Source organism: Xiphias gladius, chromosome 6 (assembly GCF_016859285.1).
Source record: "Xiphias gladius isolate SHS-SW01 ecotype Sanya breed wild chromosome 6, ASM1685928v1, whole genome shotgun sequence".
NCBI lineage: Eukaryota > Metazoa > Chordata > Actinopteri > Istiophoriformes > Xiphiidae > Xiphias > Xiphias gladius.
In genome coordinates this window covers 25177260-25200251 of record NC_053405.1, presented here as the reverse complement: position 1 = coordinate 25200251, position 22992 = coordinate 25177260, and the positions used below count along the sequence as shown (strand labels likewise).

Here is a 22992-nt window from a genome sequence, read left to right as displayed (position 1 = left end):
AGTACTCAGAGAAGTCTCTATGAACCATCTTTTTAAGTATCTTCTTAGTTACTTTACAATGTTTTCCCACATATAATATTGTTTTCAATATTGCAACAATGTTCATATTTTTTTTAAAAAAATGTCCTTTATTTTAACAATGCCAAATCAGAAAAGTGCAATTTTTATGTGTTTCTCCGACTCAGCTATGTGTAAGTGTTTGTGTGTGTTGTACATGTTTGGCAAAAAATACTGTGTAAACAAATCAGTAGGGGTAATTAATGTCAGTGGTGGCTATTAATAGCGCTATGTTGCAGCGCTATACAGACCAAATTACTGTATTTTGACTCAATTTTATTTTGTACTTTCAAACGCTGATGAGTCTAAATAATTGTTCGGATTTTAAAGAAAGTAGTTTCATCAAGGCTTAAAATGTAGAGATATTCTTGTTAAGCTGTAGTATTTTGCTGTATTGAACTGGGAATGAGGAATGAATTTAATATGCACAGATGCACTGTGGGCCTGGATGAGTTTTATGCTTGTTTTGCTACAAGTAAAGGATATAAAATTATGTATTTCTGTAATAATAATCATTAAATAAAAAACTTGAATTCACCTCTTTCTTGAATCTTAGGTAGGAAGGCTAAAAGTTCATTTTAATTTGATTTTTGAATTTATATAATCATATATTTATATGATGCATATTGTTGTTTTATGAATTTCTGGCAATTTTTTGTTGCAGTTTTTGTCCATATTATCCATATTTCTATTTGAAGAGTGTGGCATTTTAGTAACCACAAAGATGTGTAAGTCTTATTAGACTAATTTAGATGATTACAGTTTAAATTCCTCTGCCTAGTCAATTCATTTGCGTCACAGAAAGTTGGCTAAAGGACAGGAAGTTCCTAAATGATGTACAGTAAATGTTCCCATGATACATTTTTGATCAATTCGATTAGCCTTTGTTATGAGAAAAACAAGTCATGTGTTTTAGATAGAAAAGGTGGACAAAATGCGTATCCCTTTAATCAAATAAAGAGTCCTCAGATAGACGTCAGCCAGCTATTTGCTGCTCCATCAAAGTGTTCCCACAGTCCTGCTGAAGTTGCCTCCAGCATCAAAAGTGATTTATAGTTCAGTGTAGGTTTTAACTAATTGATTGTCATAACACCACTGCAAGACTAGATGGATGTGTGGTACATTTTAAGGCCCTGTGGCCAAATTAAAAAATACAGATCATGTGACATGTCGTGGTCCACAAAGATTTTATTCTGTGCACAATAAAAGAAATAAAATAATTATGAAAATTAACTGAGCCTCACACACTCAGAAAATTATGATTTGGGCTAAAATATGTGGAAACCTGAAGAGGTGTGAATTCAGCTTTGATGTTAAAAACACTTTGCCCCGAAAGTGTATGAACCTCTTGGAATTCATATTAGATTTATTTTAAAGGAGCATTAAACACTGATGATGTAATACTGTAACTTCGATGATTCAATAAGAAAACAACACTTGACCTTCGGGGTTGTTTTAAGGTTGCATATATTGTCAGCTGCAGCTGAAATAAAACTGAAATTTGTAAGTTTGAAAATAAGCAAAGAATTTATTAAAAAATAAAAATACCTTTTAATAATGAAGTATGCTTGTAGACCTTATTGCTGCACATTAAGTATGCGTTTGGTACATTAGTTTAGCCTACAATGATTCTTTGTCTTTATCCGCTAATTAGCCGACTCTTTGTTGGCGTTATTTCTGATAAGCTGCTGAGAACTCCCTTAACAGCCACATCAAAACTGTGTTTGCATGTCCTGATAACACTAATGGTCCTTGCTATAATTGATGAAAGATATAATTTCATCAGTGTTTTAGTCATGCTTGTGTGTTTCTAATTTTAATGGAGCAGTGTAGACATGATTTTTGTTTTTTGGTCCTGTCACCTAAATGTATGCCAAATTGCACTCAATCATCTGCTACTATGACGTAGCTGTACTTGTATTAAACAATGAAAAAAAACTGAATATAAAGCAAATACTATAAGACAGTATATTGCAGAAACTGTAAATGCAGATGCTGAAATTAGAAAGCTCTGAGGTGTCTGTGCTTAGCAAAGCATGCACTGTTGTTGAATACCAAAATTTGATTTTTGAAACAGATGGTAAGGTGCTCATATGGGAACCTGAGCTCTTCTTCACTGAATATGATATTGTTGAACAGGTGGTGCAAGAAGCTTCCTTCCTGCCACGGCTTTCATTAACACACTTTTATTCTTTTAGTAATAATAAGCTTATTTTTGCCCTCAGAGACATAGGGCAGACAAAAGAGCAGCTTCTTTTTGTATAGGCAAAGCTGTGTCCTTTTTATGTGTTATTCAACACAACCCTCTCCACCAACATCACCAAAAATCATAAGAGGCACACTCCCACAGTATGAGCATGTTTTATGATCTGATACTATAGTTGTCCGAAATTCAGTGTTTATTAGACCACAGTTTTTCCCTTTTCAGAGGCTATGAGACACTACTGTGCAGTCAGATTTGGATATTTGCAGATACTGCGTCTCAGGAGGGATACTGAACCACTATCAACACAATATTTAGCAACTGCTACAGGGTTTGAGGCACTGAGTGCCATTGCAACAATCAACCCCATAGAACTTAAAATGTCCCATCACTGCAACCTCCCTGTTCCCTGTTGTCCTGGAATAAAGGGCAAAATCAGTAGTCAGGTTTCCATCGAAACGTAGCACAAATTTTAATTAAATTTAGAGAAAATCGGCATACAAAAATTCAAATTAATGCAAGGTCCCTTCCACTGCCATTATGCGAATATTAGGAGTAGGCTCATGGAGACAAACAGCTGGTGGCAAATCTTCCAGTTGGGTGCCATTAAACTATTACAGAAGAAGACAGCGCAACGAGATGAAGTAATTAAAAGAGCTACAGTGAAGCCTCAAACGATGGAAAACAATCTAGAAAGCATGATGGAAATATACAGACAGGTGACAAATTAAAGCAAAAACCAACATAAAGTGTCTTAGTAAGGTGCCGCCAGAACAGCTTCAATGCACCTTGGCATTGAGTTGATAATTCTCTGGAATTTAATGGAGGGATGAACACCATTCTTCCAAAAGATATTCCCTCATTTGGTGTGTGATGTTTTCCTTTAATTTTTCACCCATCTGTAGCGTTCATGTTTGTTTCATCTATTGATGTGGATGTCAAAAAAATGTAGGGAGTCTGTTCTCAACAGAAACGATCTACTATTAACTTCTGGCACTACCACTTGTTCCGACCTCATACATTCCAGCTAGATAGCAGTGGACCACTGACCAGCTCAGGCTAGTGGAATCTCTCAGATACACTTTTCAGCAAAGCACATTAAAATTTTAATCACCTTAATCAGGTTCCCTGGATCAGGTGTCAGTCTGTGAAACTATGACGTTGGCTAACATAACATTAGTTCACCAGCTAGAGTTGAGGCTGAGAGCTGTCAACAGGATAAATTTAGATGATATTTGATACTGTAAGCCTTAATTGTCAGAAATTAGTTACTAGTAGTTTGACATTATTACTATAACTTAGCGGTAGATTTAATGTCACATTGGAATGTAATCATTGTGATAATGAAAAGCTTATTTGAATTATCCCAGTAGGGTAGTCATTAAATGTTCACTACAGTAAATTGGTATGGTTTTTCTAGATACTTTGAAGTTGATCTTCAGGTGAAGTACAGATAATATTTTTTTTTAGTTGCACAGTTAAGCACTGGTGAAGGTGGTGTACTTTCTCGATCACCGTATTTTTCATCCATATTTTTTTAGATTTTATAATTTCCTAAAAATTCTAATTTCTTTAGTTTAACTTTGAAATGAGTATATGTGTAATATAATATGTCTAATATCAATTCCTGTATCATTTTAATATAATTTTGAAGCACTCAGTGGGAGTACAGTTTGACAGTATTGTTTATGTCCCCTTTGGGTCGCTTCGAGAAATGAGAAATTAATGTCCCATTTCAAGATTCAAGATTCAATATTATATTGACATTTCAACATACTTGATAGGAATTTTTGCTTTGATGAGCTCAGATTAAATAAAACCTCCTTCCCAAGCAAACTGGTCTCAAACACTGCGTTACATTTGGTTATATTAACCCTAACAGCATCTCCTAAGTACATTATAAACAGTGAGTTTAAATGAATATTGCTGTTTACTTCCTGCAAGAGTATTCCTTTAACATCTTTTAACATTCACGTTGATGGATTCCATGGCGTTTTTTTTTTTTTTTTTTTTCTTCTCTCCTGTTGTATTGTAGAAACTTGCCATGGAAACTATGGGCTTGCATTTTCCAGATAGAATGTGTGTCAGGGTCATCAGTGATGGTAAAATCACGCCGAGTGATCTTTTCAAGGTTTTTACTATTTGCTTTACAGTGTTTTTTTTTAAAATCCTTTTTAATTTTCTTCTTTGCTTATTATACATTTGCAGTGCAGTCATAATTTTCAGATAATAGAGAGTGCAGATGTTCAGGAGTAGAAGAATGAATAAGGTGTAGGTTTATTAAAATGCAACTCTTACATCTCAATCTAAAGTAAAAGAAGAGTTCCAGGTTTATTCTCCCGACAGAGCATTTACAGTCATTGGGCTTTTGTAATAAAGACAGTATGGTGAGTCATTTCACACGAAGAGCAATATTTATATTGATTCAGCTTGACCCTTCTGTCATCCTTTTGAAAAATAAACACAAAGTGCTAAGCGTTTCAAGGGTTGTTGAAAGGGATTTTTAAAAGAGTGTTATACTTAAGAGGATATAATAAAGCTGTTTATTCAGTGAGGTTCAACACTTGAGCATAACATAAGCAAAGAAAATGTTGTGAGCAGTTACATAGTGAAGGCTCAACTCAACTAAATGCATTTTACCCACTAACCTTATATACCACAACTTTGTGCAAACATGACAGTGGTGTGGTGTCAGCATTGCTTGACCAGTTAAAGCTAAAAATAGACATCAATTAGAACAATAGCGAAGTGGACGCGGTATCTCTTCTTACATCTCAGAGCAGAGTTCTGTCACATAAAGGATCTGATATTGCTGTTTGCATTCATCTTGTCATTTACTGCCCTCTTGTTGCTGCAGCATGCTATTGTCTCTGGAAGCTAGGTTGACTAAAAGCCGTTGCATCTATCATTCCTGTCATTTTCGTGGGCTTGATTGTGTCCTGTTGACAAAAGCTGGGGCTTGTCAAGCAGAGGGGGGAACAGTAGTTTCTAGACGTTTTGCGCATGCGTATAGTGGATAATCCTGGGATCTTTTAACGGTTGACTAGCTATAGCTAGCTACAGACAAGCGTGCGTTCACAGCTCTCAGATCAGTTATAATATTGCACGCATTATTATACACACACACAGATCCGTTTTGAAACTGTACTTGCGCATTAGAAAATTACTTCAGCAGTCGTTTCTTCCTAAGCGTTAAGAGGTAGCAGTAGCAGGTAAATGAGTAAATTACACTGTGGTTTATCATCACAGATTGGTATAAGTTGTCTTACTAATCACCTAATATGTGTGACGACGAGGAGTATGGGGGTGTATTGGGGAGCAGCTTTTTGGACAAACCTTAGGTACTTTGCGTAGAAGAGAGTCATCAATATTACCCTTTGAGCGCAAGGTCAGGCTTTCCCTCCGCAGGCACACTTCTCCATGCATCTCATTCAGTTTGCTCGCAATGAGCTTCTAACTTTCTCTCTTAGTGATCATTTTCCAAGTAAATATAGCCGAAATCACATCGCAGCCGTTGCAAAATTCACAGCACATGCACACAGACAAATTTTTCGTTGCATCAGTAATGACACTCTAAATCAACACTATCTTAAGGTCGATTAGAATGACACCCTTCACACAGTAATTTAGTTTTATTTCTCAGTCAACATTAGAGCATCCCAGTAGCATACCGTTGGACTGATGGGGCACCACCTTATATCACTGGGCTGCAGTGAAGCTGTGAACTTGACTTGCCAAGGATGATTCTCGGTTTCTCTGATGTTTGGATGCCCTGGCTCACAGTTTGTCTGTATGGGCCAGATTCTTGAAGCACACATAAAATCGACTTGACGGTAAAATTTAAAATGCTTAACTCTTTGTTGGACTTCACTAGAGCTATAACCAAATGCAGGGACTTTATGTGAATGGACAAATCATTCGGTTTTTGCTGGACTCTTAGGGGATGCGCCAGTTAAATTATATAATGGCCCCTTTTTTTTAAAGAAATTGTGTCGTCTTTTCTCTCATTTAATAGCCATGCATTTCATTCTTTCATTCTATGTAAGGTAAACATGTTTTACGAAAAAGCTTTTACAACTTCATAATCTCAGCAGCACAGTATGCATGCATTTGGTGTTAAAATAGCTTCTACGACTGCAAGAAAAATCCATGTAGAGTCTTATCCAAAAATATGTGTTTTGGTGTTAGCTTACATTGCAAAATATCATCTGAAATGTTTGTGAAATATTTTGCAATATTTTAACATTAAAACCAGTTGCTGGTTTTAATGTTGTTTAATGTTGTGTATACTGTTTTCATGTGTAAATAGGAGGCATGTCATAATGTAAATTTTGGTTTTAATACTCAGTCAAATTTGTCACATTTCCTGATCTAATTCAATATTGACAGCAACTGACAGCTCTAATTTCCAACAAACAGAAGTTCTTGTTAGACGTCAGCAAATTTAAACCTGATGTGGTGCAATCACAGTGACATGGCCCAGAACAAAGGAACATACAAAAACATTAAGAACAATGCTAATGAATATTTTACTATTTGCTTACATGATGGCTGAAGTGTTTTACATTCATAAGCACTGCTTAACAAAGACCCATGGTTGCTCTGTTGTGGCATCTTTTATCATGGGATTGTGCACCTCATTAATATCAAATTGGGCAGATTTGGATGAATGAGGCTGACAGTGCAGTTGTGTCACAGGGGTAATCTTTCAGCCTTTTTTCCCTTTTTCTTTCCTGCCTGCTTGACTTTATTCATTTTTTTATCCTTCCTTTCATTCTCTCCCAAATACACATTACAATGTAGTTTCTGCCCAGTCTGATTTTAGTAGAGTCAGTGAGTTATGATGATTGAGGTGGAAATGCCCAAATGGTCAGAGCTAGATTGCAGAGCATCTGAAATAAATAGTTTGTTTGTGATATCTATCTTAAAGATTCTATCACAAACTGATGCACCAAGGGGGGAAACTCTGTCATATATTGTGTTTGTTTTATATCATCAAAGAGTGAATTGCTGTATGTGGCAGCCTCACCTTATTTGTTGCTCATAGATTGAGGGGAAAAAAAACAATTTCTTTGTGCCTGAATGTGTTAGAATGGTAAATTTCTAATTACAAAAAACCATGTACTTAAAAAAAAAAAAAAATTGAGACAGTCTTTTGCTTTCAGGTCAAATTTCGACCAACTAATGATCATTTTCATTATCGAATTAATCTGCAGACTATTTTCTTGATTAATCATTTTGTCTATTAAATTCCCCCAGTTTCTCGACTCCAAGGTGATGTATTTGAATGTCTCGTTTCATCTGACAGTCAAAAATCCCCAAATATTCAATTTACAGTAATATAAAACAGGAAATCTTCGTATTTGTGTAGCTGAAAACTGTGACTTTTAGGCATTTTTGCCTGAAAAATTACACAAATGTTTTAAAGATGATCAAAATAGTTGCAGATTACTTCTGTAATGATATAATACATTAGATACTCTAGTCCATCAAAACCTCATAAGGATCTCCCGTAACATAATCTACTCCTTAATTTTCCCATCTGTGTACTCAGTACGTAACAAACACTCATATTATCACTGTAATACACAAATATAGCTAAATACACTGCTTCTGTTAGTAGCTTGAAGCTCCTTTTATTTTGAATTTAGTCGCAGATTTGGAAGCCGAAAAATATTTTAGGTCAATATAAACCTTTGTTATAGTTTTGGATTTTGAAGTATTGAGAACAATTACTTTGCAGCAATTCTAAAATAGTGTCTAACTGAAACTGTAACATATGTAACAATATTTTTGGTTTAAAGAATTTCTGAGCTTGATTTAGACTGCATGTTTGATTCTTATTATGATGTGTTAGGGTCCTGGTTGATTAATTTTGGCGTTCGCATGACAGCTGTGCAGTCTAATTCTTACACCTTAGTTACTGACCTCAATAGTAGTTCATTTGGTTAACTTCATGTCTGATGCAGGGACACTCTTACTAGCAGAGTGCATACTTAGAATGCAGACCCAGTGACCGTGAATCTGTTTCAATGCTGAATCAATGCTGCTCTCTTGGGACGTGCCACACACCTATACAATGCAATGGAAAATTGTGGTGTATTGAACTGGCATATGATAGAGCAGTTATACCCTTTGTTCACAGCTCTGCAGATATGTTCGATGGCAGCTATCAAGCTGCATTTTCATACAACGAGGCTGAACGTCTATTCTTAAACAATTGCTGTAGCTTTCCATGAGAAACTGGAGCAGCGGATGATAGACAGTTGAGCTGCGATCACCTTTCTATAAGGATAGTGAAGAGCAGAAAACAAGTAAATAAGACATGCTTCTGATGGACAGCTTAGATTAAGACAACCTCAGAGTGATTAAGAGCGCTCACATAGATACCCTGGCTGGATTTTTAGATGGACCAGTGAGCAGGTTTTGATTTGGTTTTAAGCAGCAGGAACGGATAAACAGCAGTAGCCATCAGTCAATTAAGGATAAAGCCCTCCAAAAACAACTAGTTTAACTTTGCTTTTCAATTAATCTTCTTTGGGTGTCACTGAGGGTCATAGTGCTGCAGAGTGAGCAGTGGAGAAGTGAAAGATTAAATCCGAGTCCAAACAACTGGGCATGAAGACTAAGACCCAGAGTGTTTAACCCAGCCCAACTGATGCTGCACAGATGCTTCTGGCTGGGCAGGATTTCAGCAATTTGTTCTTCTTCAGGAGTTAGATAAAGATCTGATTTATTTTAAGAAGTGATCCATGGATGAAGTATGGAACGCCAAATGTGTCCAATTTTTTTGATTTACACAATTGCCCACATTTCTTTGTTCTCCCAAGATTTTTTTCAGAACGTTTAAACACAAAAACACAACTTTGCTGTAATGTGTGAGATCTGTAAGAAATCCCTGAGCTAAAGTCCTCATCTGCTGTGTGAGAAAATCTCCCTAGGATGTACCCTGGCGTGGATCTAAATAATCAAGTAACATTGTTCACTGTACACATAAGTCTTATTAAACAAGTCATGCGTTTCAACAACAACACAGGGCTCTGACACTGTTACTTTGTCTTTTAACTTCCTGTCTACCGTGGAAGTTGGATTTGGTGTCTGCTGCTTGCGATCACTTTGCAACTGCATTTAGCAAATATTTTACTAGTTTCACAACATAACGTATAGCGTTAAGGACTGGAAGAGATGGAGGAAATAATAGACTGTCAACTACAACAGTATGACAAACATCGAGCTAATTAGATTAGTTCTCCTGCACACCACTGGGACAAACTGGTCATATTACTGTTGTAATAGTCATGGTGACTTGTCAGAATGTGTCGGTATCTATGTTCCAGTGATGTATATACAATATATGTGTGTATATATTACAGTATGATATCATAAGAGACGTCTGACTGTGCCCATGCTAATACAATATTTCATCCAAAACACAGGGTGAACAATGGAGACTTATTTGGTTAGTTACACTATTCCTCTACACAATCCCATTTTCTATCACACGGACTTATTATTGTGTAACAAGCAAAATTATTCAAAATTCTATCACTAATAAAATATGAATTGTATGTTATATTGATGGGTAAAAAATTGGTTTCAATTAGAGATTTCAAGTGATCAAGTGTTTTTGACTCTAATCCAAATCTGAGTCCTTTAATATTGGGTAACTGCTGATACCGAGTCCAGTCTGATATTTACTTTACTTAAACTTTGATTAAATATGTATCTTACACCTTGAAACAACAGCTGTAGATTACATTACTATGAAATGCTTGCACTGTACAGCTAAATTGCCGATAAGGAGTACAGTGCTTTAGAACTGGCAGCCTGAGGTGAGCATAACACAGCACAGTACAGGTATAAAAGGATAAGCTTTTGATTGGTTTTATTTTAGCGGCCACCAAATCCATTAAGATATGCATGGAATGGCCCTGATAGCGATAGTTAGGATCGACTCTGAACATCTCCAGTATTGACGGAGATGTTCAGGTAAATCAGCTCACACGGGAGTTTCTTATGAGGTAAATCAGCAAAAACAAGCTGGTTTAGGGATCATTTGGGAAGAATGCAATTATTGCAAAAATGTTTGTAACTTAATAACCTGTGTCATCTCACTGATGAAGTTTACATCAGTGCCGTTGAAAATTTTCACTATAGACAAATTGAGCCCCCGCTGCAAAGCATGTGAGTTGAGCTAGTTGTAAGCTACTTAGTGCTGCACGTAACTTTGCGCCAAAGAACCTTTTAGTCTGATATATTGATGATACAATGTGATGGTGTCAAGCCATACAACCTTCTCACGAAATTAGATGTGTTACCAACTTTGAGAAATGTATAGAAGGCTGCGGAAACTAATTAGGACTGAAACCTTTTACTTGTATTTCGTATAGCCAGCAATAGCAACGAAAGAAACAATGAAAAAGACAAAAAGAAGAAAAAATGAGTACGCTGCATAATGTCAATATAGGTACAGACATTAGAAAATGTCACTGTTTCCCATACCCTCAATGTTGATTTTTAACCAATCTCAGGCTTTTTGTTGCTGATAGCTTTTGTAATAACACTCTTCCATAGTGGCTGAGAACCTTATAGTGAGCTTACTCACTGTATTGTTTGTGTTAAAGAGAGTATGAGGAAACCCTGGCTCAGTGTGACATGATGAAGTTATGGGCCTAAAGCTCCTCATTGTTATGTATCTGTGGTCCTGCAAGTCCAGGATTGTGGAAAATAGAGAGGGTGAAGGAAATGGCGCTGTAGCTGCCAACCCACTGGACTTTTTTCTTCTTGTGAAAAGAGTGTACAATTGAAGCCATACCTGTAAGTCAAGACAAAGGGGTAAAGCAGCCAGGCTCTTTGTCAGCCTCTTTCTTCGGGCCAAGCCCAAATGATGTGGATATCATTGCAAAGCAGAATCGCTGTCTGCTGCAATTGCTTAAATGGTAGCTCAAGTATTTAAAAAAGCTCAGATGAAATCTTCATGAGCTTACACTCATTCATGTCTTTATATCCTGTGCTGTGCTGAGGGGATTCTTGAGCAAAGTCATCTGTATTCAGTAAACAAAGTGGTATTGATGGGTTGATTCTATGTGGCTTTGCCAGTGAGCGAGCCGGGGAAGGGATTATGTCCCCAAGCCAAAACCCAATACAAGTTTGAATAAGGGTATAGATGTGCAGTGCTTATTGTAGCAGCAGAGGATAAGCTGTGTTCAACATTAAAATAACAACTCAATACCTGTGATATGAAAAGGTTTGGAAATCTCGGATTCGCTTTAGTGGAAAAATATCTCTGTTTACTGTCACAGAATAATAAATCTACAAAAGTTTTTTTTAAGAGAGTGCAAAAGGCAACAGAAGTGTCCACTGTGCTTTGGAACAAGCTTGGCTTGTTAATAACAGCTTACAGAGGGCCCGTAATTGAAGGAGTTGTTTTGGAAGGCCTTGGTTACTGAAGGATTTAAACATCTCCAGTGAGTGAGGCTGGAAAGGTGTAACTATAGCAGCATATGGCAGAGACTGTGAGGAATCCAGAAATCCGATAATCCAACCATTCTTACAGTATAGGGATTATATCTTCTTTGACTTTTTTCTGTTTTTACGTCTCGCTTTCCATTTGTCTGTCCACAGTTTGGTTTCAGTCACTGCTGTTACACAGCTGTGAGGGGTTTTACTTTGTGCTTAATGTTGCATCTGGTCAGCACGCATTTTGCAAAGAAACATCTTGTATACAGCCAATGTGGAATATTTTTTTGGAGATTAGATGACGGACACATTTTTTGTCTCAGTTTTATGCTGTTATACTTTTAGTAGTAGCATCTAAAAATGTGCCATGTCATTTCAGCATAAAGCCCCGAAAACGTTTGAAATTTTAAGAATTTTTCTTTAACATTAGACATTCATTATTAAATTTGCAACAATCAAAGTTAAAGTTCAGGGAAAAAAATAACATTAAGTATTTAACAGTCAAAAACTAATTTAGTGCCATCAGGACTGTGAGGAAGTGGTTCGATCAGATTTGACTGACAGTGCTGCCATCATAAACAAACAACCCACCAACTGTTATCAGATTTTGAGTCAAATATTGCTAAGTCCTGATTGGTGCACGGAAATACATGACATCACCGTTTCCCAACAGAGCCCGCCCACTTCAAACCAGTGAGAAGAGCACAGACAAAACAAAAAAATACAGAAAATATCTGTATGTGAAATACTTGAATCTATTCAGACTTTAGCAGAAAATTTTGTGTTCACTTGGGATATCACAGAAAGAAGCCCATGGGGAAAATAGGCTTTCATGGCCATAAGAAAACTAATGTCTGCTTTGCCAAAGATTTTTATGGAAAAATCATAAAATTCAACTGACTTGATCCTGTTTTCCTAGTTTTTCTTTTAATAGCTCTCACCACTCATCAAATAACTCAGATTTGATCATGAACCTTTTAACTTTCTAAGCTGTACGTTACACAAGTAAGTGTTGCAGGTGCAGCTAGTATTAGACTGAACTCTTCTTAGAGCATGTTGCCCCATGAATCCGCATTTCCGGTGAACAGCTGTCTGTACTGACGTGGTTGTTTCGTTCAGAGATGTTTCTATTGTTTTGAAATATATAGTGCGTTAATGCTATGAATCTAGAAACCTAAATGGGAGCTGACGCATCTCTGTCAGCTCTTAGTGATACAACATAATTGGAAAAAAAAAAAAAAAAAACGAAAGTAGAAGAAAACTTGTATTGGAGTCTGCATTGGAGCAGAAGTGAATCACTTGACTGGTCTGGTAAAAGGGTATTATCTTACTATCCTTTTGATGAGGGAAATGAACTATCTCAGTAGTTAGACACTCACTGTTACCGTTACTCTCAAGCACAGTTTAGTCTTTGGCTCACACTGACTTTTTACAAACCAAGTGGTGTAACTTTGAAGTTACACTGACTGACAGATAAGACGGTTTTAGCGACTGTCCTCATGCATTATCAATGCTACATGGACCCATTAATAGTGCAGACCTCCCATTTCTAAATACTGACAAACACATAGAAATGGTCAAAAAAGGCCAGTGTTACCATAATATTACAGTGGGATAGGTACTGTGAAGTTGCAATGTTTCACTATCACTTTTTAAGGAAGAATTGTCAAAATACATAGAGGAATAACTCCTTTTCATTTTCTGATTGATCAGGGACAATCATTGCATTCAAATACTGATGCACATATGTGTGACCGGTTATTCTTGAACACACTAAATACACTCAGCACCCACTTTATGAGAGGCAATTCAATACAACTGTTATGCCATAAAGTCTATATTTATGATCCCTATAATATTTTTAATTATATTGTTGGAAATTGCGTAAATTCAATAATATGTTTCTTGTTGCAACCCTGTCTCCCAGAAATTATGTTTATATACAACTAAACTGCAACAGCAAATTATGTTTTGCTGTCTTATGTTCAGAGGCAAAGTGGGTTTTTTTTTTGTTGTTGTTTTTTTTTTTTTGATTGAACGAATTAAATCCTACATTTACTAAGGGTAGCAGAGCCAATAGGCCAATTGCATGACTGTCACACCAGAGACCAGGGTTTGCATCCATCGTCCTCTCTGTGGTTTGGTTTAAGCAACAAAAACAGTTTGGTTAAGGTCAGGAAAGGAATGTGTTTTTTGGTTAATGTAACTAAACATCCTATGTCTTCAGTCACTGTTATCTTTTTATGCATTAAAAAAGACCACAATCTTTCCCTAACCTTAACAAAGACCTGGGAGTGTCTAAACATAACCATACAAAAGTTTAAGTTGTCTGTGAATATTTTCCTGATACATTCAGTATTAAGGTATTGGTAACTTGCCAAATACATAAATGAACATTTTATAACGCATTGTTAACATTAACAACTCATAAGGTTAATAGAAAACGTAATACGGTCACAATTACGTTTCCTACAAAGCATATTTGCTGTTGGAAAATAAAAACTTTAAGGAGACAGGTTTGTTTATTAAGGTCATAGTGGTTGTGTTGTATTGGACTACATTATATTGAACATTATGTGCATCGTAAAAGTATACTTTATGGCAGAACAGATGTATTGGTGCTGGTGTATCTGATAAAGAGGACACTGAGGGTCTCTCACACATTGCTTAGAAGATTGCTTTATTTAAAGTTCACAATCAACAGAGGGATTTAATAGTAGTTTGGCTTTTTAATTCATGCTAAAATCACATGTTCTCAACCCCAAAGAACAAAACATAAAAAAAGCATCAGAAGTAGCTTGGAAGCTTGTTGTTTAGTCTGAGCCAGAGTTTGATTTCTCACTAGCACAAACGAACTGAACCAAATGGGCAATCACATCAGAGTTTGTTTGAACTGAACCAAACAGGTTGGTAGAGAAAGCACCCTTACATTTTATTGGTGTTCTGCTAATCCTTTAATGAGAGCTGACACATCTGTCAACTCGTGACTGGTTGGTGCATCAAATAAAACAGGGATATAAGATAAGTTCCCTTAACTGCCATCTGTTGAATAAAATAAAAATGATGAAATAACAAAATATTCCTGTAAGTTGAAAATATTGATTTCATTCAGCTTTTTCATTTTTTTCATCCATTCATTGATTTAATTGATTTCATAGATCTACTGTACATGGGTGTGATATGACAGTGGTGTTACACATACAGAACTAGATGCATTTCAAAGCTAATTTTAAGTGAAGTGAAATAGCCATATCCATACCAATCACTATAAGTTTTAAATAGACATGTATTCAAAACTGATTTAAAGCTCCTACACCACCCATGTGCAATTACAAAGACACACACAGCTGACACTTTAATCCCCGAAATTACATGCTTGCGTCCCTTTTTTCATATTTCATTGCCTCAGTTTTCACCAGCACAAGCAGTTAGTCTTACAACCAGACACTTGACTTGTTTGTGAGTTCACGATCATAATTAACTGCAATGGAAAATTGTGTCCTATTGCATATAATACTTTTCTAAAGAGATGAGGATTCCAGCTGTCCTTGTCTTCATAAATTACGTTTCACAAAGTTTTTAGAGAGTCTTTGTGTTTTTTCCAGAGAAACCCCTGTCAACTTAATAATCACCTAGTCTTACAGTGTATTGTAGACTGTCCATGAAACGCCCAGCTACAGTATATGTATGCTACAATCCACGTATTCTCACTTTTCAGCATTTGCTTCATCATAATCTTTAGAAAGTCTGTTTCCACCACACTGAACAAATATTTAAAACAGAGAAGGCATCTACTGTAATCCTCCAGTATCAGTCTACCAGCAGACCCCGCTGACAGTCACTTCTTAACATCAAGTGCTCATTTCTGAAATGAAAGGCAGCAATTAACACATCAAGGGTGAAGATGGTACCATGCTCATTTTTTCCCCTCCAGTCCTTGCAGGTAGCTACAGCAAAAAAAAGTCCTCCTCCTGTATGATAAGCTTTTCCTCTGCTGTGATAAGAAGCCCCAGGGTAATGCCTGTCAGATGAGGCCAATTAATGATGGTTTGATGTGATGTTTTAAGTGTTCAAGGCAAGTCCACAGCTCCTCTCACTCACTGTTGTTCCCTTCCAGATAAGCTTTACTTTGTTGACTTTGCCCAGATCCAGTTCCAAAACCAAAGGCACTTATTAGCTACCTATCTGAGAGTGACATGTGTAGCTATAGGCCAGCATTGGATAATGGTCCTTCATTGTCACTTCTGGAGTTTGTGGATTAACAGTTTGATTTAATTTTGAGCCATCATAGGCAGCTGTTTGGCATTTTTGGAGGCGAGAACCAATGAATTCTGCCGTAAGATTCTCAGACAGGCAGTTTGAATATTCACTCACTCATCACACACATTATTTATTTTGCTGTACACAGAAGTGCATTATGCCAAATCAGGAAGTACAAGATGCTAATAAGACGGTTGGTTCACCCGAAAATGATTGAATGGATTTCTGTGAAATTTTGTGCAAACATGCACGATCCCCAGAGGATGAATCCTGCTGACTTGGGTCGTCCTCTGATTTCTCTTTTAGCACCACACCAACAAGTCCCTTCAGTTGCATCTTACAAGTCACGCATAGAGTTAGACAGTATTTTGTAAACAAAAAACGTGTCACAATTTATCAAGCAGTTTTTAACTAAAATATCCCAACTTTAATTCAAAATGTAAATGTTGTAGTTTTAAGAGAAATGTCTGCCTCTAAGGTTCTGTCCTTTGTCCTCTGTGTTATATACAGGATTAAATTCTTTACTGCCTTACACAGTGGGATGTGCTGCTCCTTTTTGTCTGAAGTGTTATTTAGTTAAATGCTTTATCTTCTTTATTCAATAATGGTTAATGTTTTTTCGTATAATGTAGCCACAGCATTGTGAGACTGTATTAGTGTTATTAAATTTTCAGATAAAGGTGTGACGTTCATGCCATCTATCCTTTTATGCCTCTGTAGCTTAACATTACCCACTATAATCAAGTGGAGGCAGATCCTCTTTTGTCATTTGCTGTTGATTTGCTGAAAATGTGAAGTATACCGATCTTGTCTTTGTATATTGTAGATTCAGATATATTTTTTTAAGTGTGCTATCTAACACAGAGGTATGTGGGAAATGGTTAAGGTTGTGTTGTGATATATTTACAGCTGTCAGTCAGTAACCTCCTGAGACTCAGATAAGATAAACTCCTGAGACATCGCATCTTACCACTTGCAGTATCAAGGAGCACATACTCCAGTCATGCAAGCCATCCAATTCTATTTGATATATCCCAAGCCAATATACAAGCTGTCAGTCAGCATTAAAGTCAGATTTCACATATTTACAGGAAAGTTGTGCTGTTGTCATTGGGGAGCAAAGGCCAGCAACTCAAGTAAACTACTCAACAGCTGTTCAAAAAAGTCATGCAAATCTTGTTAGGAAGTTTTGAGGTGTTACTTTAACAAACATAGCTATTATCTAGCGGAGTAAGTGGTATTTTTATGCTCAAGTAATGCAGAATTGTAATTCTTGTTTTTTCTGTAGTTTTGAAACTCTGCAAATGAATGTCTCTTTTGAGCACAAAAGAAGCGTAAAGAGCATTTTCAAACAACAGGATTTTCTCACCAAATTTTTCGACCCTTAAAACTTTCTCTGTGCCTCTTTTGGTGTATGAATGTTAACAACATGTTCAGCTTGTAGCACAGATAAAAATTTCAAAGATGCAACGACGACCACAAAAAAAAAAAAAAAATGCAGAAGAGGTTGAAAAAAAAAAAGGTTTTCTGGGAGTACACTCCCCATAGAGAGAATAGAGAGAATCACTATTAGAAATAAATGTAGAAATGAGTGTAGTAATTTGAATACAATTGCTTGAGAGTGGGATTAGAAATGGATTGAACTTTGTGGTCATTTTGCATCTGTTGTTGGCCATTTGGTGTCTCTTTGTAGTCATTTTGTTTCTGTTTGTGGTTTAGTTTCTCTTTTTAGTCATTTGGTGTCTCTTTGTGGTTGCTTTGCGTCTCTTTTTGATCATGTCTCTTTGTGGTCATTTTGCATCTCTTTTTGGTTGTTTTGAATCGCTTTGTGGTCATTTTGCATCTTTTTGTGGCTGTGGCCCCAAAAAGAAACACTGTAAATCAGATAAGAGACACACAGGTCTTTCAAATCCTATCTTAAGCAAAGAGAAAACCCTGAAAATGGCACATTGAACACCTCCAGTTTTTAATGGCAATGTATTGGGCCTTCTGTAATGAATCTAAGTCGGCTCAAATGTACAGTTGCAGAGTTATTTTCACACCTTTAAGATATTTCCAACATGAGAATACATTTCACATGATGTCTAACAGTTAAATAAAAGCATCTGAGCTACCTCTGCATTTCTCATTCATTATTCTGGGGTGTTTTTTCTTCTGCTTTTGCTCAGGGAGGTGGTGTGGGATGTTGTTGGGGGTCGGGGTTGTACTCTTTGTAGTAGTCACAGCTCCCAATCTCATTTGTAATGGTTATCAACTGGTTGGGGTCTTCACAATAGCTAATGGGGAAAACAAATTGGTATTTGCTGTGTTTATCACCTTCATATTATCCATCTGTGTAATTAGCCTAATTATGAGAGGTTTTATACTGGCTGCCTGATAGCTCCTTGTACAAAGGGGTCTGAAATTTTCTTACTACCTGTGTTTGAATATACTGACTCTGAGCCTGCTAGATTGTAGCTGTAAAACATGTGCGATTGTTGTTTTCAAAAATAATTTAAAACCTTCACCCAGTGACAGTTAAAAGGGCTGCCTCTTATCTGAAATAAGTAAAGCATGCGATAATGTATTAATCAAATTGCCTTGTGTAGATAGGTTACTTGGTAGAAATGAAACAAAGACTACACTGTTGCACTGCTATTATAGAAGTAGACAAGTATCCATGGATCTGCATTGCTACAACCAGCCCAACAAGTTTGTTCTGTCCTCTCTGGGGAGCACTTTCTGCCCGTCTGTCTCTGTCAAACTCGAATCAGCTGCCTCTTGTCAGGTTACTGTCTGGGTGTAGACAGGATGAGTTGTGATTGATACTCTCTTCTTCACTGAGCTCTGAGCACACTTGCTTTGACACAACAAAAAGGTGATTCTGCCTGCTAGCTTTCTCACTCCTTGTTGTCATGGCAGGTTTGTGTTAAGTGGCTAGTTGTGGTACAAGGACTGACTTACAGCAGGTGACTTTGAGAAAAAGGTGTTGAAACAGAATGGATTGTAGTTGGTTTTAGAGGTGAAATTGTTTGACCGTAATGTATCAAGACCTCAGGAAACCTTTTTTTTTTCACACAGTTAAGTCAGACCTTTCTGCAACTGCAAAGGCACTGGTTAAACTTCTTTGTGACAGCTCCTGTTCTTCACGGTTAAACATTTCCAGTTCAGGGTTCAGCAAATAGAGGGCTGTGGACCAAATCTGGACCTCAACAGAAATTATATGGCCCCTATATAAAATCTCTTTATATACCCTTTTGCGCTACACCAAACTTTTTAAGTATTTTTCAGAAATCTAAGCTAGTTGTAAACGGTAAATATAATATAGTCTAAATTTAAATGAAAATTGGTTTATTTCATGATTTAATAATAAATACCTTCATGTCGAGAGTGGCATTCAAACCAATGTTTTACCTAATTCTGAAATAAAATCTAAAAAAAATTACCAGCTAGATAAACAGGTTGAATTAATGAAATTTGTCATAAAACATTCGGAAAGCTAATTTAAAAAAAAAGAAAAAAAGAAAATAATTGTTGGTTGTAGCCCTACGCAAAACTCTATCTCAGTAATTCAGAGTTTTAATTCTTCAGCATTATCGAACCAAAATAGATTTGTGTTTCACAAACAAAAATTACAGAATTGTTTTCCAGCTGCTAAAGTGAGACATAAATAATTAATCAAGGAAATAGTATTTGATACCTCGTAGGGATGTAACATATGCAAAAGTCATGCTTGGAAATGTACCAAGTAATGTCCTTTTCTTCTATCCGTCTGAGGACTTACCAAGACCTCTCACTGTGTTGGGATTTAACACTGATGTTTTTCTTTGCTTAATCCATACCCCACAAAATTTATGAGGGTAAGTAAAATAACAAATTACTTTCTCACATTTATGCACAGGGAATTCCTGTCTTAAAGGGATAAAGATGTGAATTCTTATTTACTTTCTCAAATTTACATGCACTAAAATCCTAAATTTATCAGATTGATGTTTTCTATGCTGTGTTGTGATAAAGAACTGCAGTACATTTACAAATCATTTCAGCAAAATGCCAGTTGTTCTTAGCTCTGCAGCACAGATGGTGCAACAGTATCCGTGTTAAATATGTCAGTATTCTGATAACTATAATAAACAGTTTTTTTCATTTATTGTATTTTTAATGAAAGGCAATTAATGATATCTACAGGATAAGAAGAATTTTGGTCTAAAATAAGGCCCACTGAAATTAAATATAAATGTGACTAAATTAGCAGCATTAGCAGTAACTAAATCATATACTTTGCTCTTGAGTTGATGTTAAGATAATCTTGTCATGTAGCTGTACTGTTTGCAGTGGCTATGTTTCAGAACATGATGTTTAACTTGCCCAGTCCTCTAATGCTCTGACACTGCTATTATGCTTCAACTATAAAATTTTTAACACTTGAAAGAGGTCCAAAACAGCTTTTTGCTTTTATTAATATGTCAACACATGGCATGGTGTCAGACTTCCGGCACTTTCAAATATTTACCCTCATGCACAAAACATTTCAAGATCCATAATGACCACTTGAACTCTTTGCTCTTCCCAGTTTCCAAACAGCAGAACATTGGGAGCGAGTGCTTGTTTGTGTAATGTTACATTAACCTGTTCAGCTATTCAACCGTCCCTCTAAAGCAGAGCAAGTCCAATGCTGGTAAGACTCGGCAGCAACCTTTTGCAGATGGAAACCTTTAATTTTTAAAGCGGTTTCATCCGCATGGCTGATCCTCCGCACATTGCGTCACGAACCGTGAGTGCTAATCCCAGTCGCCTATCACCCCTCTATCTGGTATGAAAAATCTGCCAGCCATAGTGAATCTCCATCTTCATATCTGCAGTGTCTTTTTGAAGTGATGTTTTGATCGGTGCCTATTGAACCAAGGGCTGTGTAGTTTTAACTGAACTCTACTCATGGGACAAAGCACTAGGTGGGAAAATCAGTATAATTGCCTTTTAAATCTTAGTTCACTTTTTCTAAACAACTTTAAGATGTGTCGGAACACATGCGTACAATATTATGGGCAGCACAGGACACTCTTTAATACATAGTATTTGGGATAAGTAATACATTTTCATTTTCATTTGCTATCACCTTCTGTTGTGCAAAGCAATCCAGCAGATCCCTATCAAACTTGGACTTACTGTCTTAAAATGTATAATGCAAAGCAAAAGCCAGCAGTGGAGACTCATCTGTCATTGGCCTTGTTTTTGACCACTACAGGCAGCTGCTTTCATCTCTAAGAACTCACTGTACACTACCTGTTCGTCACAAAACAGCAGGCAGACACAGTTAGCAAGTAGTTGTAATTAGTAGGGCTGGCTTTAAAAAATTGATTTTCTGATTCAAATCATCTTCATTTGAATGATCCCATATTGATTCAGAAGATCCTGAAATCGACGTTTTAATATATGTCTTGTACAGTCTATGGCCTTTTCCTGTGGATGCATGAAGCTAGTCTCACGTGGCCGGCCTTCTCGCATAACAAGATCTGGCTAAAGACAAACCATTTAATGAGATATCACCCAGATATGCATTCGGCAAAAACGTCCGATCTGAAACAAACCCCACTGGAGAAGGCATTTGTGTTGAAGTTACCATCCAGTTCTCCTTATGCCCAATTAGGGTCTTATTTACACTGGTTGCCTGGTGGTTGGATTTAAAACATAGTTGTTTTTTATAATACATTGAAGATATTTATACATGGTTATTATGTTTAATTGTTTTCCTGTTCAGTGCTGTTTACTTGAATTGACATAGAGCAAACCTTCTCTGCACTAAAGAAAGCATTTATTGGCACTTGGGATCAATTCCTAATGCAAACATTGATATTTTATTAAAGCACCAGGTTAGAGGGTTCCTTGTACAATTTACAGCATTAGTTCTCTTAGAATCACTTTAATGTATTGGTATTGTCCATAAAATATCCCTAACCAAATCAATATTGAATCAAATCGAATTTGATTAAATCGGAAATCACATCCATTTGAGAAATCAGTGTGATACCCAGTCCTACTAAATTAGGCGGGGTTGGTGGAGACCAAAACAGAGCTAAAATGGGAGTGAATAATGGTAAGGAGCCAGAGACCCAACTCCAAATGAAGGCTAATGCGGCCCCTTGTCTGCTAGATGTGTAAATAAGCAGCTGTTTATTAACATGCTCATTATGTTGATTTGTAAAGTGATAATGTGTCAGTGTTGTGTTATCGGCTTGTTTCTGCTGCCTCCAAGTGACCAAAAAAATCAGTTAATGTGGTTTCAATCTTATCTATCAAAGGTTTAAAAGTAGTTTATTTCAAAGTAATGTTGTTATGTCACAGAAAATTTTAACTTCCTGCTACCCCTCACCATGCAACTACTACAGCCAAATAATTCTTTGTCATTGTACCATCAGTAGTCTAATACTTGGTTGAGCCATGCCTATATATAAACTATAGTGGAAGACACAGCATATCTTTACATGGTGTGCATATATTTTACTGGCTAGGTTTAGATTTTTAGCTTTTTCTTAGCTTAAGTTGTTCAGCTTTAACTGACCCCAAAACTTCAGAGTGAAAAAAAAAAAGACAAAACACTTTGATATTTATGTGATTGTAAAGGAGAAGGCAAAAGAAACTAGAGAGCATCTTGAAATGGGATCACACCAGCCACAAAACACACACACACACACACACACACACACACACACACACACACACACACACACACACACACACACGATCAGACTAACAAGGTGAAAACAATACAAGCCCCAATGTTGCGGCTGGTAAAAATGTGTAGATGCTAATGGAGTATTATAAAAGAGCAGATCCTGAACAATATCAAATCAAGTTTGGTAATTTTGTGTATGTGCGAACATGCGATTCAGTCTCCCAGCCACAAAGAAGATTTGCTAGAAAGCATCTCAGCCCCCCCCCCCCCCAAAAAAAAAAAAAATCTCTGAACCGCTATTTTATTTTAGAATTCAGTAATCTCTGTGGTCCTCTTTGGATGGTTTTGTTTGATAGCTTAC

The 22992-nt window shown here is 36.6% G+C and overlaps 1 protein-coding gene across 8 annotated transcripts in view; it reads left to right on the top strand.

The window, feature by feature from the left end:
• Positions 1–22992, top strand: part of LOC120790469 (LIM domain containing preferred translocation partner in lipoma) — a 179126-nt gene that overhangs the window by 23105 nt on the left and 133029 nt on the right. The gene's annotated exons all lie outside the window — the stretch shown is intronic.